Source organism: Protopterus annectens, chromosome 7.part1 (assembly GCF_019279795.1).
Source record: "Protopterus annectens isolate FY-2018-M chromosome 7.part1, PAN1.0, whole genome shotgun sequence".
NCBI classification, from domain to species: domain Eukaryota; kingdom Metazoa; phylum Chordata; order Ceratodontiformes; family Protopteridae; genus Protopterus; species Protopterus annectens.
Window position 1 is genome coordinate 186,251,715 of NC_056740.1, and position 18,273 is coordinate 186,269,987.

The 18,273-nt window shown below is 42.8% G+C and overlaps 1 protein-coding gene across 2 annotated transcripts in view; it reads left to right on the forward strand.

The window, feature by feature from the left end:
* Window positions 1–203: 203 nt before the first annotated feature.
* The window catches only part of EFCAB12 (EF-hand calcium binding domain 12), a 1,195,865-nt gene continuing 1,177,795 nt past the window's right edge, over window positions 204–18,273 (forward strand). Inside the window, exon 1 of one of the 2 annotated variants that reach the window (XM_044078632.1) lies at window positions 204–450. The gene's annotated coding sequence lies outside the window, so the exon portion shown is untranslated. The remainder of the gene's footprint in view (window positions 451–18,273) is intronic. The other variant, XM_044078631.1, reaches the window with a different exon arrangement.

The following is an 18,273-nucleotide window of genomic DNA, read 5'->3' on the forward strand; positions in this document are numbered from 1 at the left end:
CACTGACGGATGATCTGTTTGATTTCTCACTGAAAATGTGGAAAAGTTTACATTAAAATATCCTCACTTTGCCAATGCATAGCTCCCATATTCTGTAGTGTAATACTTGTTTGAGTCAACAAAAGTTATGTAATTCTAGCCTTTACTCCATGTAAATTTAAGCTTCAGTCGTTTTCTGCGCATCTACCCTCGACATCCTGTAACTCGCATGTATGTAGTCATAGCGACGGTGGTAAACGTTCTGTCAGTTGTAGTACTGAGGAAAGCTTACTAAACTTGGTTTGTTGGTGGTGTAAACTTTACACGGTGACCTCGTTATGTTTGTAAAAGTACTTCTAGAGTTCAGATAGTGCGGAATTCAGACGTGACATTACAAACGTAATAGTGAAATGGAGTATATGTCATAATTTGTGAGTAACAGAACTTCTGATATTAATTAATGTTATCGAGGTAATTACACCTACTACCGATTTTCTTAGTTTTGTTCTAATTGTGTGGTAATTTAACAGTATATGTTTTTCTCGTTTGGCCTCTTAAGGGATTTAAACGGCTAGGCGGTAAACAAACTTTTCGGGGGGAAAAAACTGTGATGTTGTGTACACCTCCTAATGTGGTACTCCGTTTATGTATTAGTATAATTCCTTTAGGCGGCACAGTGGTGCAGCAGATAGTGTTGTCGGCCTACAGCAACAGGTTCTCCGGTGCTGTTTTTGGCTGGGGTGTTCTGTGTGGAATCTGTATGCCTTCCTGGTTCGCAATGGTTTCCTCCAGGTGCTCCGGGTTCCTCTCACATTTCAGGGACATGCAGTAGGTGGATTTGGACACTAAATCGCCCCTCAGTGTGTGTGTGGTATACCCTCTGAGGAGGATTGGGCCTCGGGCTAGAAAATCAACACCTCATAAAACCCGTAACAGCTGCGGAAACAACGCGTAGGGTTACCACCTGTCCCACTTTGCGAGGGACAGTCCCTCTTTGGACAATTGTGTCCTGAAAAAAATTTGAAAAAATTGCAAATGTCCTGAGATTTTAGGACAAAATTATTTCCTATATTTTATGTAATAGTTGCATAAAACAGTTACTCTGCATCTGAAACACCTAAATGTTATAAGAAACAGAATAAGCAACGAAAATGATACAAGAATAAACTTTTATTTAGGCAAAAAAGTGAAGTTCTGACCGTTGTACTGGCCCTGGGTATGTTTTAGCCTGCAAAATCTGACGTTTGTATGAAAAATGTCCCACTTTGGGCATTTGAAAAGGTGGCAATCCTAACAACGAGTGCCGGAGATCGCCCGTTGCCTGATGTGCTGAATGGCACAGCGTGGACGCGAGAGAGAGAGAGAATTCCCTTAGAAAAGTATTGTAGCGTTTGTAATGACAGACATTTTGTGAGGAGTACATTTCTGTAACTTTTACTGATATGTAGCATCTGTATGTAAGCATGGATGTTTAGAAGAAATGAGGGTCTGTTTCTATCTGTGCAAAGCTCCCAGTCCTACATCCCCAAAATGTGGAGCAGTGTGTATAACGTGGAGCAAATGGTCAAAATGTGGAACACTTATTAAAAGTTTCCTAACCACTTAGTGTTGAGAGCTCTCATTACAGTTAATACTTTGCAATTTCAGGAGACATCAGTTAAGATATGATCTGATGTTGTTAATCTTCATTCATTCCTTACTGATGGGTGTCGGTTCTGTCCTCGGAACTGAGTCGGCCGTTATAGCAAGCCTGCGCCAGCCAAAAAACTCTCGAGCTAAGCTTTTACCCACAGTGGCCCTCTCCATATTACCTCAAATCTTGTTTGCCACGTATGAAACAAGACGTGTTCAGACCAGCCCTCAGCTAAGTGAATAGTTGTTTTTCAGTATTATCTAACCATTTACTGCTTTTTTCTAAACCTTTAACCGTTTGGTGCTTTATCTCAAATTTTTTTTTGTAATTTTAGGTGTCCCTCTGTCTGTCTCTACCCCTTTTATACCCAGTTTGGTACTCTTTGTACCATCGCTGGTACAGGCCCTGTCTTTACCCTCTTGGATATTTCAGTTACCATTGTTGGCAATTTTATTTCCCTTTTTTCTCTCTATCTATATAAAAAAATAACAATATATATTTCTTTACCTATCTGTTTGTGTGATAGTTTTTTGGTCATTGGAGTTATGGTGGAAAAGAAAGGGACTACAGGCTTCAAACACTGTCATCAGTGTGATAGGAAGATGCCCAATATCGACAACCATTCATCTTGTGTATACCGTTTGGGGGTTCCTCACCTTTCTGTGAAACCCCGTTGTGATAGTTGTAATGGTTTCAGCTCCCGTACGCTAGCGGAGTGTAAAAAGTTAATGCTAAAAGGACTTTTGAAATCACCTTTAGCGGAGGCGATCTCCCTCCTAAGAGAGAGCACAAGAAGATGAACAAATCCTTACTCTCTTCTCCTCATGATACTGAATCCAAACTTTCGAAACAGAAGGCTAAAATTCCCAAGCTACCAGTACCCTCTGTAATGAGGCCTAAACCTTCATCTTCTGCACCAACTTCGGTTCCAAGTCAACCAACGACTTCGGAGCTGTCTTCTTCGGCACCTAGGCCCAAACCGACCATGGCTCTGACAATTTCTTCACTGGCTATTTCTTCACCGGCTCTAACTCACCTTTCGGCACCAAAAATAGTTGTCCCAGATCTGCTCGCTTTCCCCCTCCCTGTACTTCATATTGGTCTTTTGACCTCAGTGCCGAAAGGTGAAATTACTCCTTGCACCAGATATTCTCCCTCGGTGGACCCATTTTTTGGCCAGCAATACAGCCCCTTTTTGGAGTGCCCTACTTCACCTTTGGGGATGTCCACCCGGTCCTCCAAGAGTCTTTCTGAACTTGACGTAGTGAGACTTGTGGATCAACTCTTGGCGGCTAGAGGAATTTCTGCTCCATTAAAACTCTCCCATCCAGAGCCGAGGGTTCGTCTCCAAGGACTCCACAATATTTTCCTCCTTCGACTTCTTTGAAGGTTTTGGAGCATTCATCACCGGTGCTGACCCCGGTTCCAGCTCCTCCTGTACCGGTGGTAGATCTTACCAAGATTCCAGAGACTACCCTTTGGCCTTCGACTCTTCCAGAGCAGGGCCATCCTCGGGACCGAGACTATCCTGTTGGCACCGATTTCCCTGGTACGGCATCTCCATTTCGCACATCTGCCACAGTTCTGGTCACCTTGACAGAGCCGCCTCATCCCGGGGCTATCTCCCTGGCAATGGGTTCTTCGGAGTGGGGTGTGACCCTGGTCCCGAGTTTGTCCTTCTCAGTTCCGGGCTGTCACCCCTCTTTGGGAGGACCTGCTTTCCAGGTGATGGAGAGGTCATTGGCCTCTGCAGGTTCTCAGTCGGTCCCCCCAGCATCAGAGATCTGCCCTCTCCCTTCCTCTGAGCCACAGCTGATGCAGCCCAGTACTCATGGACACCGGGCTCAGGAGCCTCAAGACACCCTTTCAACAAGTTTCCCCCTCTGCAGGATCCTCCTCTGATACTCCCCTCAAGGAGGTTCCCCACAAGAAATCATGCAAGAGGAAGCACGTTGATTCCCCAGAGGAATCTTTGACCGAAGATACGAAGTACGATGAAGGGGAAGGGTCCCCACGGTCACCCCTGACGATGTCTCCTTTGCAGACATCTTGGAAATCCTGAAGCAGTGGGGTGATTAGAAGTCCACCACCCCCTCCTCTGAGGAGTCCCTATTTTTGCAGGCTTTTCAGGCCCGGCCCTCTAACTCTTTGTTGACCCCACCTGCAGATGAACTTGTCCAACTCATTGTGCAGTGCACATGGAAGAGTTGTTATACCATTGAGCCTACCCCCGGAGGCCAGACAAAATTCTTTCCCCTCCAGAAAGCAACCTACACTGGTCCAAGGGCCTTCCAGTAGATGCTATGGTTGTCGCAGCAGCCACAAAAAAAGAGCTAGCCAAGGAGATCTCTACTGTCCATCCCCCAAACAGGGAGTCTCGGGTGATAAACAGACTTGGGAAGCGGGTGTATTCTTCAGCGACCTTTGTTATCCGGTCTTTTGAAGTGTATTAACCCACCCGATGCGCAGTAGCAAGCCATGCCCAAACCCCGCCCGTGGCAGCGATGTCAGTACACTGCCCACCTTTTGATCGAAAGCTGCCAAGTCATTTCTGCGCGAATTAACTTGTAGGTTAATACACTTCATTATCTAGTATAACGGTATAGTATAACTGAAAATTTTTTAATCTGTTTTTTTTCATACTTTTGCAAGTAGTGTATGATCTGAAATATTAAATGCAGCATTAAACACATCTGTATGAAAAAATATGACAGCTGGATGGTGCTTTTCCCTTGTTTTTTAAGGTAACATTTGCAGTCGGTTGTTACAGGTTTCAATTCGGAAAGCAATGTGTTTGTGTGTTGTCAGTACATCCAATATCACGTTTTTTTCATTTTGGAGATTAAGAACTGATGAACTGTATAACTGAAACGAGTTGCATTCGTTTGTCCAATTTCTTTGGAGCGTTAAATTTCTTTCGCGACGTGGCTAGCCAAAATTGGTTGTGGATAGCTGGATTAACAAGTTTCTTATTTGATTTGTGCAGTTTTCTTATGTGCTAAAACGACTGAGACTACATTTGTTTTTAAGAAAATATGACACCTGTTGCAAAAGTTTGTAGCACTTTGGCTCTCTTCCCGTTCAAAAAGCAAAATGTTCATGTTTACTTAATTGCTGTACATATTAAGCTAGTGCAAATCATTTTTTTATGGGGAATCGTCTCTTTTATAAAATTAGATTTTTTTCGTTCCACCTTGTTTATGTACTGTTATAATACTCAAACTCTCCTTGTTAGAGCACATAACATTAAAATCTTCTGATAGGCATGCGCATTGTGGGCTAAGGTTAAACAGGTGTGAAAGCTTAAATGTTTTGACAGACACAGTCGCACTGTACATATTTGCAGAATGTCCTTTTTGCCTCGTATGTTTGTTTTGTTGCTAATTAAACAAAATCTTTTTTTTTTTTTGATAGTCATTGAGGACTGGAGTTATTGAATAAGACCCCTCATTGAGTTTCAGACGTTATGTTCCTCTGGAAATACATGCTAATTCAAAACCTGCTGTTCTGTCAACTTTCTAAGTTTGTAACAGCAATGTGTAAAATCTGGAGGTATTTGAATTCTCCATTATTTTTGACTTTGTTCAGAATTACAGTGTGCATTCTGTGTCAATCACAGCAAATTACCGTTCTTAATCGCCGCCCTCCGGCATGTCAGTCACCGCTGCCATGCCCATTCCTGCGCGAACTAACTGGTGGGTTAATACACTTCAATATCACCGAAGATTGAGCCTTGGGCTAGAAAATCAACACCTCATAAAACCCGTAACAGCTGCGGAAACAATGATGCTGGAGAGCGCTCGTTGCTTGATGTGCTGAATGGCACAACGTAGATGCGAGAGAGAGAGAGAGAGAGAGAGAGATAATTCCCTTTGAAAAGTATAATAGCGTTTGTAATGACAGAAATTTTGTGAGGAGTACATTTCTGTAACTATTACTGATATGTAGCATCTGTATGTAAGCACGGATGTTTAGAAGGACTGAGGGCCTGTTTCTATCTGTGCAAAGCTCCCAATCTTACATCTCCAAAATGTGGAGCAGTGCATATAACGTGGAGCAAATGGTCAAAATGTGGAACACTTATTAAAAGTTTCCTAACAACTTAGTGTTGAGAGCTCTCACTACAGTTAAAACTTTGCAATTTCAGGAGACAGAAGTTAAGATATGATCTGATGTTGTTAATCTTCATTTCTTACTGATGGGTGTCGGTTCCGTCCACAGAAGTGAGTCGGCCATTATTGCAAGCCTGCGCCAGCTAAAAAACTCTCGAGCTAAGCTTTTACCCACAGTGGCCCTCTCCTTATTACCTCAAATGTTGTTTGCCATGTATGAAACAAGACGTGTTCAGACCAGCTCTCAGCTAAGTTGTTGTTGTTGTTGTTGTTGTGTCTTTCGGCTTTTCCCGGTGAGGGGTCGCCACAGCGGAACTCCGGTCCCTTAATGATTGGCAGCAGATTTTTACGTGCCGAGTTGCCAGCCCTGATGCACAACTTTCAACAAAGGTACGCCCATTCATGCATTTCTCCACACAGAAGACGCTTTAGCTGAGAATAGTTGTTTTTCAGTATTATCTAACCATTTACTGCTTTTTTCTAAACCTTTAACCTTTTGGTGCTTTATCGCACATTTTTTTTTTGTAATTTTACGTGTTCCTTTATCTCTCTCTACCCCTTTTCTACCAAGTTTGGTACTCTTTGTACTATCGCTGGTACAGGTCCTGTCTTTACCCTCTTGGGTATTTCAATTACCTTTGTTGGTAATTTTATTTCCCTTTCCTCTCTCTATCTCTTTAAAAAAATAATAATATATACTTCTTTACCTATCTGTGTGACAGTTTTTTCGTCATTGGAGTTATGATGGAAAAGAAAGGGACTACGGGCTTCAAACGCTGTCATCAGTGTGATAGGAAGATGCCCAATGTTGACAATCATTCATCTTGTATATACTGTTTGGGGGTTCCTCACCTTTCAGTGAAACCCTGTTGTGATAGTTGTAACGGCTTCAGCTCCTGTACGCTAGCGGAGTGTAAAAAGTTAATGCTAAAAGGACTTTTGAAATCTCCTTTTGCGGAGGCGATCTCTGAGTCGGAGGGCTCACCCCCTTCTAAGAGAGAGCACAAAAAGAGGAGCAAATCCTTACTCTCTTCTCCTCATGATACTGAATCCAAACTTTCGGAACCGGATGCTAAAATTCCCAAGCTACCAGTACCCTTGGTAATGAGGCCTAAACCTTCATCTTCTGTACCATCTTCGGTTCCAAGTCAACCAACAACTTCAGAGCTATCTTCTTCAGCACCTAGGCCCAAACCAACCATGGCTCTGACAATTTCTTCACTGGCTATTTCTTCACCGGCTCTAACTCACCTTTCGGCACCAAAAATAGTTGTCCCAGATCTGCTCGCTTTCCCCCTCCCTGTACTTCATATTGGTCTTTTGACCTCAGTGCCGAAAGGTGAAATTACTCCTTGCACCAGATATTCCCCCTCGGTGGACCCATTTTTTGGCCAGCAATACAGCCCCTTTTTGGAGCGCCCTACTTCACCTTTGGGGATGTCCACCCGGTCCACAAAGAGTCTTTCTGAACTTGACGTAGTGAAACACGTGGATCAACTCTTGGCGGCCAGAGGAATTTCTACTCCATTAAAACTCTCCCATCCAGAGCCGAGGGTTAGTCTCCAAGGACTCCACAATATTTTCCTCCTTCGACTTCTTTGAAGGTTTTGGAGCATTCATCACCGGTGCTGACCCCAGTTCCAGCTCCTCCTGTACCGGTGGTATATCTTACCAGGGTTCTGGAGACTACCCTTTGGCCTTCGACTCTTCCAGAGCAGGGCCATCCTCGGGACAGAGACTAGCCTGTTGGCACCGAGTTCCCTGGTACAGCATCTCCGTTTCGCACATCTGCCACAGTTCCGGTCACCTTGACAGAGCCGCCTCATCCCGGGGCTATCTCCCTGGCAATGGGTTCTTCGGAGTGGGGTGTGACCCCGGTCCCGAGTTTGTCCTTCTCGGTTCCAGGCTGTCACCCCTCTTTGGGAGGACGTGCTTTCCAGGTGATGGAGAGGTCATTGGCCTCTGCAGGTTCTCAGTTGGTCCCCCCAGCATCAGAGATCTGCCCTCTCCCTTCCTCTGAGCCACAGCTGATGCAGCCCAGTACTCATGGACACCGGGCTCAGGAGCCTCAAGACACCCTTTCAACAAGTTTCCCCCTCTGCAGGATCCTCCTCTGATACTCCCCTCAAGGAGGTTCCTCACAAGAGATCACGCAAGATGCAAGAGGAAGCACGTTGATTCCCCAGAGGAATCTTTGACCGAAGATACGGACTACGATGAAGGGGAAGGGTCCCCACGGTCAACACTGACGATGTCTCCTTTGCAGACATCTTGGAAATCCTGAAGCAGTGGGTTGATTAGAAGTCCACCACCCCCTCCTCTGAGTAGTCTGTATTCTTTCAGGCCCGGCCGTCTAACTCCTGGGTGACCCCGCTTGCAGATGAACCTGTCCAACTCATTGTGCAGTGCACGTGGAAGAGTCCTTATACCACTGAGCCTACCCCTGGAGGCCAGACAAAATTCTTTCTCCTCTAGAAAGCAACCCACACTGGTCCAAGGGCCATCCCATAGATGCTATGGTTGTAGCTGCAGCCACAAAAAAAGAGATAGCCAAGGAGAGCTCTACTGTCCATCCCCCAAACAGGGAGTCTCGGGGTGATAAACAGACTTTGGAAATGAGTGTATTCTTCAGCAACCTTTGCTATCTGGTCCCTGAATTATCTGGCACACTTTACTCGGCTACAGAGAGACCTAATTTCAGAACTCTCAGAATCCTGGCAGGAGCAGTCTCTGATGAGGTACAGGACAAAATTGCCTCACAGCTTGCGACTCTGGAGTCCATCTCTAATTCGTCCATGAAGTTGATTTCCCACTTGACCGAAGGGTCGGCTAGAGCAGCGGGTGCAGGTGTTGTTACCAGAAGTCACCACTGGATGCATCTATGTGACTTTGCAGATCCTTTTAAGTCTTCCTTCCTAAATGCCCCCATAGAGGCCTCCTTTCTTTTTGGCCCAAAGGTAAAAGATACTTTAGTCAGAAAGGACGGTAAGACCTTGCCTGCCATGGGTGAACATTTTTCCACACTTCAACGATCCTATTCCAGGAATCAGAGGAGTGGAAAAATGTGGTACTGAAAATCCCAAGGTCCTTTCCGTGACACACATGGAAAGTTTCCCCCTCGGGGTAGAGGGGGGAACTTAGCTGGAAGATGCCCTTTCAGGAACAGAGGGGGTCCGCATAAGCAGGGATTCAGAGATTCTTTCTCAGGACAGCCCTATCACCATTCCTGAAGAGTGGCCTGATTGCTTGCCTCTGGAAGCAGTCGGGGGTCATTTTTCTTTGCACCACTTTGTCTGACAAGAAATAACCACAGATTCTTGGGTGCAAACAATCATCACCAGAGATTATCACATCCCCTTCAATATTTTTCCAAGGCCTTTGTGGCACAGACCTGACTTTCCACCCATTCAAAGGGAATCAGCATCCTTAGAAATTCAATTGCTGCTTCAAAAAAGAGTCATTCAGACAGTCCCTCCAGACCAAATAGAATCCAGCTTTTACTCAAGGTTCTTTTTATTGCCAAAGAAAACGGGACTGGAGGCCAGTTCTGGACCTCAGCATCCAAAATAAATTCATCAAACAAGAGAAATTCCAGATGGTCACGGTCCAGTCTTTTGTTCCATTTCTGGGCAAAGATGATTGGATGTGCTCTATAGATCTTCAGGACGCGTATTATCACATAACAGATGCCATATGCTGCCCGGTTAAAGAAACTTCAGCTCTACTCAGTGGCATACCGCCTGCTCAGAGGTGACCTGTGCCATGTCCAACCCGGAATTAAGGGACATGCTGCACCTCAAAAAATCCAAATCCCATCGAGCTACACGCTCGAGAGACTTGAACCTCAGCACTGAAATAAATAGGACATACTGGAGGGACAGATTCATAACCCAGAGGCTCCCTTCACTCTGGAATAAAATCCCAGTCCAGGTTAGGCAGAGTCCCTCATTGACTCTCTTCAGGAGGAATCTTGATGAGTGGATGGGAGATTGTAGGTTTACCCCGGGTATCACTTCTGTGTCACTGTTAGACAGAGGCACAGTATACTAACCTCGAAAAAGGGCATAGCAAAATTAATTTAAAATGGGTGGCGAAAGCCAAACACACTCTGGCTAGCCTTATAAATGCCCTAGGGCAGATAGCCTAGTATGAACCTATAAAAATGGACAAGCGCTCCAGAAGATTTCTCCACTTCTGGCTGGGAGCCAATTATTACCAATTTCGAACACTGCCCTTTGGCCTCTCTACAGCCCCAGAGTGTTCACTAAATGCATGGTAGAAGTAACAGCTCACTTGAGACTGCAAGGATTCCATGTGTTTCCATATCTAGACGATTGGCTCCTCACCACCCTAACCAAGCATCTATTCATCTTAGCAACCCATTATATCCTACGTCTCTTGGAACAACTAGGTATAACAGTAAACAAAGACAAATGCAAGCTAAATCCAACTCGAAGACTGGAGTTTATAGGGGCAGAGTTCGATACCCAATCTTGTCTGGTCTGCCTACCTCCTCACAGGGTACAGCAACTCAGATCACAGCTCTGAGTGATAGGACAAAGTACCGGCATGGGCAGTCCTTCACCTACTAGGGTCTATGGTGGCATCTGTAAAATGGTCCTATTAGCAAGAGTGCACAATGGACTTCTTCAGTGGCCTTTGCTGACACAATGGTCCCCCTTGAATCTCCCCATGTCTTTTTAGATCAGGGTAACAAATTGTTGCAAACAGGATCTGATTTAGTGGATGAAACCAGAAGAGAACCTGTGGAGTCGACCTTTCTTCCCTGCTCAGCCCAAACCCATAGTGACCACAGACGCCTCTCTGATCGGGTAGGGGGGCACTACCAGGGAAAGACTGTCCAAGGCACTTGGTCATCCACGGAGGCCAATCTGCATATCAGTGTTCTAGAACTGAGAGCTGTGCTTCTAGCATTGCAAGCATTTCAATTTGTTCTCCCTTCAGGAACAATTGCAATCCAGTCCGACAACATGTCAGTTGTCTGGTACATCAACAAACAAGGTGGAACCAAGTCCTACCCATTGTGTCAAGAGGCCTTGAGAATTTGGCAGTGGGAGATAGCTTCTACCCGCTTTCTGATAGCAATGCATATTCCAGAGGATTCCAACGTGATTGCAGACAAGCTGAGCAGATGCATCCTCCTGCCTCACAAGTGGTCCCTCACTCCTATCATAGCAAAGAAGATTTTCGATCTCTGGGGCCACCCTTGCTGTGACCTATTCCCGTCCCCCAAGAATCACAAATGTAGTAGCTACTTTGCCCTAATTTCCCTGAAAGGGGAGTCCCTGAGGGACACTCTTGTACACGATTGGCCCACAGGACTTCTTTATGCTTTCCCTCCACTTCCACTGATTCCACAATTCTTGATGAAAGCTCATTGGTTGAAAAGCAAAGTAATCCTCATTCTATCTTACTGGCCTCGACAAATTTGGTTTCCCTTCCTTTAGCCTCATCTGCTACAGTTTCCTTGGATTCTGGATCCAACACCAGAACTACTATCACATCCTCAGGGATTGACATATCCAAATTTATTGAACCTCAAGCTGACAGCTTGGTTCCTCCACTTCCGATGATTGCCAGGCAGAACAACCTGTCCTCCCCTGTTCATCACATTCTTCTGGCTTCCCATAAACTATCCACCAGAAAACTTTATCTCAGCAAATGGAAGAGATTTATTAGTTGGATCTTGAGTTAAAGGAATAAATCCCTTTTCAGCACCACTATCCATGGTTTTAGATTATCTATCCAACCTCATTGACTCAGGAGCTGCAGCTTCTTCCATTCAAGTAAATTTGGCCGCAATTTCTAACTTCCACAATGGCTTTGAAGGATCATCCCTAATTTCTCACTCTGTTAATCCTTTTTTAAAGGGAGTTTTACATATCAGACCCCCCTTCAAACCACTGATTGAGCCGTGGAATTTGACTTTGGTCCTGCACATCTTAACTCGCCCTCCCTTTGAATCTGCAGCCAATTGTGACTTAAAATATGTATCCTGGAAAACCCTATTCTTGGTTGCCATTACTTCAGCTAGAAGAATTTTTGAATTACAAGCCTTGTCTGTAAAACACCCTTACATGATCTTCCATAAGGACGGAGTATTACTCTGGACCAATCCCTCATTTTTACCTAAGGTTATCTCTGATTTGGCTATTAACCAAATGAGTAACACCACAAATTATTGATCTACCAGTCTTCTTTCCAAATTTCTCCAATAAAGGAGAATATTCCATGCATTTGCTTGATGTTCACAGGGAACTGCATTTTTACGTAGACAGAATTAAATCCATACGAAAGTCTGACCAATTATTTATAGCATACTCAAGCCCAAAATTCGGAAAGCCAGTGTCCAAAATTACCTTATCGAAATGGTTGAGAGATTGCATTACCTTTATTTATCAACGTAACAAGGTAGCTTTACCTTCCAAAATCAAAGCACATTCCACAAGATCAGTTGCAACTTCTGTTGCTTTCCATGCAAAGGCTTCCATGGATGACATTTGTGCAGCAGCAACATGGGCTTCTCCTCATACCTTTAGCACACATTACAAATTGGATATGGTCTCCAGGGGGAGAGCCTCCTTTGGTTCAGTGGTACTAAGGCATATTCTTCCATAGGCCACCCAGGAAACAAGGTAGTTAGGGACTTTGTTCCATCAGTAAGGAATGAATGAAGATTAACAGCATCAGTTGAAGAAGTTATGTTCTTACCATAACGTTCCATCTGTGTTGTTGATCTTCATTCATTCATTACAACCCACCCACCATCCCCCTCCGTAAGACTCTTGGGGGTTCGGACATGATCCTGTCCTATGATAAGATTTCTCAGAAAAAGACTCTGCTTTTCTCACTGTACTCTGTCCTTTCCTTACGGGCAAACTCGATCTGAGATAATATGGAGAGGGGCACTATGGGTAAAAGCTTAGCTCAAGAGTTTTTTGACTGGTGTGGGCTTGTTATAATGGCTAACCCGGTTCCGAGGATAGAACCGACACCCATCAGTAATGAATGAATGAAAAACAACAACACAGATGGAATGTTATGGTAAGAACATAGCTTCTTTTTGTTTGCTTGTTTCTCAACCGTCCACATTTCCGCCTCATATTTTTGGTCTTTTTCTCATAAAATTTGTGATTTTTCAGTACATTGAAGATTGAAGTCACCAAATAATGACATAGATTTAAGTTTCAGACTACATATTCAGAAAATGCATGCTAACCTTTTATTCTATCATGTAAGTTTTCCCAGATTTTTGGGCCCTGTTCCCCGTTATTTTTTTGCTTTGTTCAGATTTCTTACACTTAAAAGATTGAGAGGTATGCTTATATGTTCATAGATGCTAGTGGGCTACCCCAAGAATATCACTCTTCTTCCCAACACCAGATGGTTGATTCTGTGGCACCGGCACAATCAATCAAATCGAGCCGGCTGTGACTTTTTGCATTTACGAAACAAAACTGACAGTAATCATATTATTTTGCCTGTTAGTCTAAGTAACATTGCCTGAGAAATAGCCAGATTAACAACTGCATTCTGAAGGGGAGTGCTGACACAAAAGCTGGCAACCAATCTGGGAAAATCTCAACAGAATGGGGGACAAATTCAGAAATAGTCAGGGACACTTTTAAAATACTAGTACTGCTAACTATACAAAAAGATAATGTGAATTAATATATTTTCTGGAGTCACAAAAGTCTATAAATCTAATTATTGTCATTATTTATTAAATGTAATTCACCTCTTTTCTCCAAAAGTCACCAGTTTTAGGAGGGATTAAGAGAGACTGAGCTAAAATCTTGGACGGTTGAGAGGTATAGCTGTCACTGCAGGTCACCTACTGCAGTCATATGACTTTGCTTTTGTGGTGATGTCTGAATGGTCATTTGACTTTCTTTGTGACACTAGTTAAAAAGCTGGCATGAAGTGGCTGTTTACTTGGTATGCTTACATTACCTTATACATATTATTATACCTTGGATTACTATATTTGTAAAGCTGATATGTCTCTATCAGCCGACATCTGCGAATGCACCCATCTGTCAGTCAATCGCTTTATTCATGAGACAGGATGAGGGGGGTGGGGTTTGCTACTGGGTATAACTTAGAAAGTTGCTAGAGTAGCAGGATTTGTGTTAACATACAATCTGAAATTGTCACTTTTCATGTTATCCTTAACAGATGGGTTCGGTTCTGATCCCTCGGAACTGACTCGGACGCTTGCTAAAACTCGTGGCAACCAAAAACTCTTGAGCTTCCCTTTTACCTGTAATGCAACTGGCTCATTACCATAAATCTCGTTTGCCGCTTTCAGCTTCAGATGTGGTTTTGCCTTACTCTTGAGCTTACAAACAGGTGATACTTTCTAGCCTTTTTCTCTTCTAAATTCCCCTTTATAAAACGGTTATCTGTACTACCCATTGCACCTTTTGCTAGTCTTTCCCATTTCCAGTGGCGGATCCAGGATTTTACGAAGGGGGGGGGGGCACAGTCTGGAAAGTCGACAAGTGAGGTGGGGAGGCAGGAAAGCAAAACACTGGGGAAGGGGGATGTGGAAGATCACCTTATGATATTGTATCAGCATGTGTGAAAACACAGCAACATACAGTCATTTGCAAAACATTGGGGGTGGCGGGTCGATTGAGCACAACGGTTAAGGTTTTCACCTCAGACACAAAGTATTGGGTTTGATTCTGATCTCAGCTTATTAGCTAGCCTTATAATTACCATTCATGGCAGTTAGCCTAATATTCTCGTATGATCCAGTGAACCTGGTGTGGTTGTGTTAGTGGAGGTACATAACTCCTATCCAGCACACAGCATATTAGCAGACATTACCAGTTGTTTCAAGACATACCTAGAGGATATGTTTGGTTGCCCATATGAAGTCATAGTTCTTTTATATGGCATACCTGACATAAGCATTATGATAACATAGCAAAGAATCCCAGTGAAGGTGATATCACCCCAAGTAGCAAATGTAAGTAATTTAAGTAAATAATGATTTATGTGAAACCAGCAAAGTTAATTTATGTAAATAATTTTGTGTGTGCAAGTGAAGTTCAGTTAGTTAAAGAACATTGCAAGTTAAGGAAATACACGTTTTATGAAAAAAGTCCTAAAAAACAGTCAGTTAAATTATATGCAATGTATAAAACCAAATTTAAGTACTGTAGCATTTCCCAAAGGACAGTAACACAAAATCTACTTTGTCTGGCCAGCCTAATATGCAAAGCCATGGAAAGCCTTATTAGGAAACAGCAACCCTCCAAATACTGTTTCCATTTTAGTTTGGATTTGTCAAGGGCAGGTCATGCTTACCAAATCTAATGTACTTTTTTGCAAAGGTCACCAATGCAATATAGGAAAGCAAAATGGTACACATTGCATATCTCAACCTAGCTAAAGCTTTTGACATAATCCCCCACTCAGACATTGTAGAACATATAAATAAACTAGGAATAAACTATGGTCACCTACTGGATTTCCACGTGGCTCACAGATGAGATGCAAGAAAGCAAAATTGACAAAGTTACCTCCAGAAAGAGATGAGCTACTGGTGGAGTCCCCAGGGTTCTGTGCTGGGGCCTCTCCTGTTTAACATCTACTTTTCTGAAGTAAAAGCCAATACCAAAGGGCTTTGGATGACTAAGTTTGCACATGACTACAAGTTAGGAGCAGTCACTGAACCCCAAATTACACAGCCATCCTACTGGACGGTTTGTCCCAAACAACTGGTGCCACAATCATGGACCAAAATGAAATGCCAGTAAATGCATTATTGTATCCTTTGGAAGTCATCTACCTCAGAGAACAACTATGATGACAATAAGACCTTAAGAATAGACTTGTTTGGGTTTTCGGAACTTATCTGGACAGTGACCTAAATTTTGACCAGTATGTCTACTTGTGTAAGAAAGTGCTTCTATATTAAACAGCTTAAAGAAATGGGTTATGTCTAGATCTAGGATGTCACTGCCCTCCTTTACTCAGCACTCCTTAGGCCAGTCATTGAGCATAATGCCCCCTTTGGCTTGTATCTGTCCAGACACATGCAACTGGAATGCCCACAAAGAAGTCTTACTAAAAGGATACTAGGGCTAAACAATATGTCCTACACAGACTGACTTAAAGTCTGCCATTTGCTTTCTTCCACTGACTATCTCCCATAGCTCTCAACCCCTCATCTCCAAAATATAGAACATAATGTGACAATATGGAGTAAGAGGCAAACATTTACTAACAACTTCATCTAGGATGCTCATAGCATAAGTATGAGAAAACAGTTATTTTATTTAACAGTTTTCCTGTTTTAACATGATTCAGTATTGTATACCATGGCAACAGCTAACATTCAAACTCACAAACTGAAGAACATTCCTCATAATGAGATACCGTTGAGAGCTATGCTGCCTTTCCATCCCCAGACAGACCACCACTTCTGTGATAACCAAACAGACTGTTTCTACACACATATATAAAATTGTTGGTTTGAACAGCTGCAACATTCAAATACTCCTTGGAAAGCCAGTGATTTTAATGTGTTGTCAAATGTAAATAAACCCCCTCTCTACAGTTTGAGTTGGCATCAGACTGACCATATGTACACTAACACAGCCTTTAGAATCCTAAACATGGAAAAAATGCTTCGCTTAAACAGTGAAAATGCATGCTAACACATATCCACTTATCCCAACATCTTTCTAAGTTTAAAAAAGTGATATTTAAATCTTTCCCCAATTTCTGGGCCTTTGTTCTCCCATTTTAGATTTTGCATACACATAAATATTTCAAGTGTGGGCAGTAATGCCCTTCTAGCCTGCCAATATACCAAAACAGTTCTCATAATAAGTTCCAGACTGTTCTTAAAAATATCTAAACTAGTACTTGCTTTAATGTAATATGGTAATCTCTTCCATGCATCAGTTCCTCTCTTAGAGAAGCAATTAGTACATTTCTCATTCCTATAGAATCTTCTACATAGGTTGCCTGATGTTTCGCTACTACTTTTTGATAACCCTAAATATTCCCAGAGGTAGTCTCTAAATCCTATATACCTGAATAAGATCAGCTCTTTAATATCTGAGACCCTGTTAAGATATTTTAGTCTTTCACAGTAACTTAAATTTTCACTTCCATTGATGCTCGTGGTATATTTCCGCTGGGGTCCTTACAGTTCACTCATGATGTTCTTATATGGTTTCCATATAGTTATTCCATACTCAAGTTTGGGTCTAATGTAACTAAAAAACAATGACTTCATTTCCAATTTCCTAGACTTTATAAGCATTTTTATACTATTGTTCTATAGCTATCACTAACCAGCTGGTTGATATGATTAGAAAAACAAACCTGGAATGATCCATTTACCATACCATATATACCCTAGTCCTAAAATGTATCTACAGTTTCAATCACTGTGTGCTGTATTAAAATATTAACCATTCAGTTATGTCTCCCAATCACCAATCTTATAAGCTTAGTTTTGTAATTATCAGCTTTGCTGTGCCCAAAACATCACTTTAGTGAAGTTCTTCTGCAGACATGCATGCCCCATATGTAACTGTCTTAACTATTTTCAAGCCATCTGTAATATACAGACTAGAGAACACACAACCACACCCATTTACTTAACACTTGCACAAAAATACACAGATACACTCAGAATTTGCCACTTACCTCGCGTTTTTTTTTTTGCAGCAGTAAAAAAAATGATATATCTTGCAGCTGTCCTCTCTCTGTACTGCAGAGTGGTGATTCTGGATCAACTCGATCCCAGTTGGGCCACAAGCTAACTTTTGTGGGTTGGCTGCTTGCTGTAAGGGAATGGAGCAGAAAGAAGTGTGCAGAAAAATGACCATATGTGCGGCTCATCATCGTAAGGCCTGTCTGGTCTTAAAAAAAAAACGAAACAAGCTGTTCTGAAGTTCCTGGCTGTGCATCTTAATACCCTATGGTACACCCAACCAAATTTCAGGAGACTGTCTTGTACAGTGCTGCACACACTTGATCAGAGAATCCAAAAGCATAGTCAATTTAGCACACATGCAACAGAGAAATCCACGCAAACCACAGGACCACAAAGAATTTGAGTTGCTCGGCTCTTTACTCAGACAGTCTACTGCGAACTCCAAAAGTTAGAATTAGGCAGGCAGCACCAATAACAAGAGATTGACTGCAGCTGTATTTAACAGAAATTAAGCAGCCCGCCAAATACAGCTGCAGCCAATCACAATTACATCATCTGGATGGATTAGTCCAGTCATCTCCCAACCCCCCACCTTTCTCAAATGCATAACGTCTTGGCTGGCTGTGAGCACGAAAAGCTTATCGTTCGGTAGAGGAAGACTTTTAGGACATTTTTAAATATTTTTTTACGTTTGCTACCCACCCCTGGCTTGTCAGTGTGTACACTACCAGGGGTGTAGCTAGGATTTTCAAATTTGTACTAGGGGGAGAGCAACATTTTGAGCCAAAATTGGGGACAGTTGAGAGGTTTGGATATTCCTAATTCTATAAAGCGATTTGCAC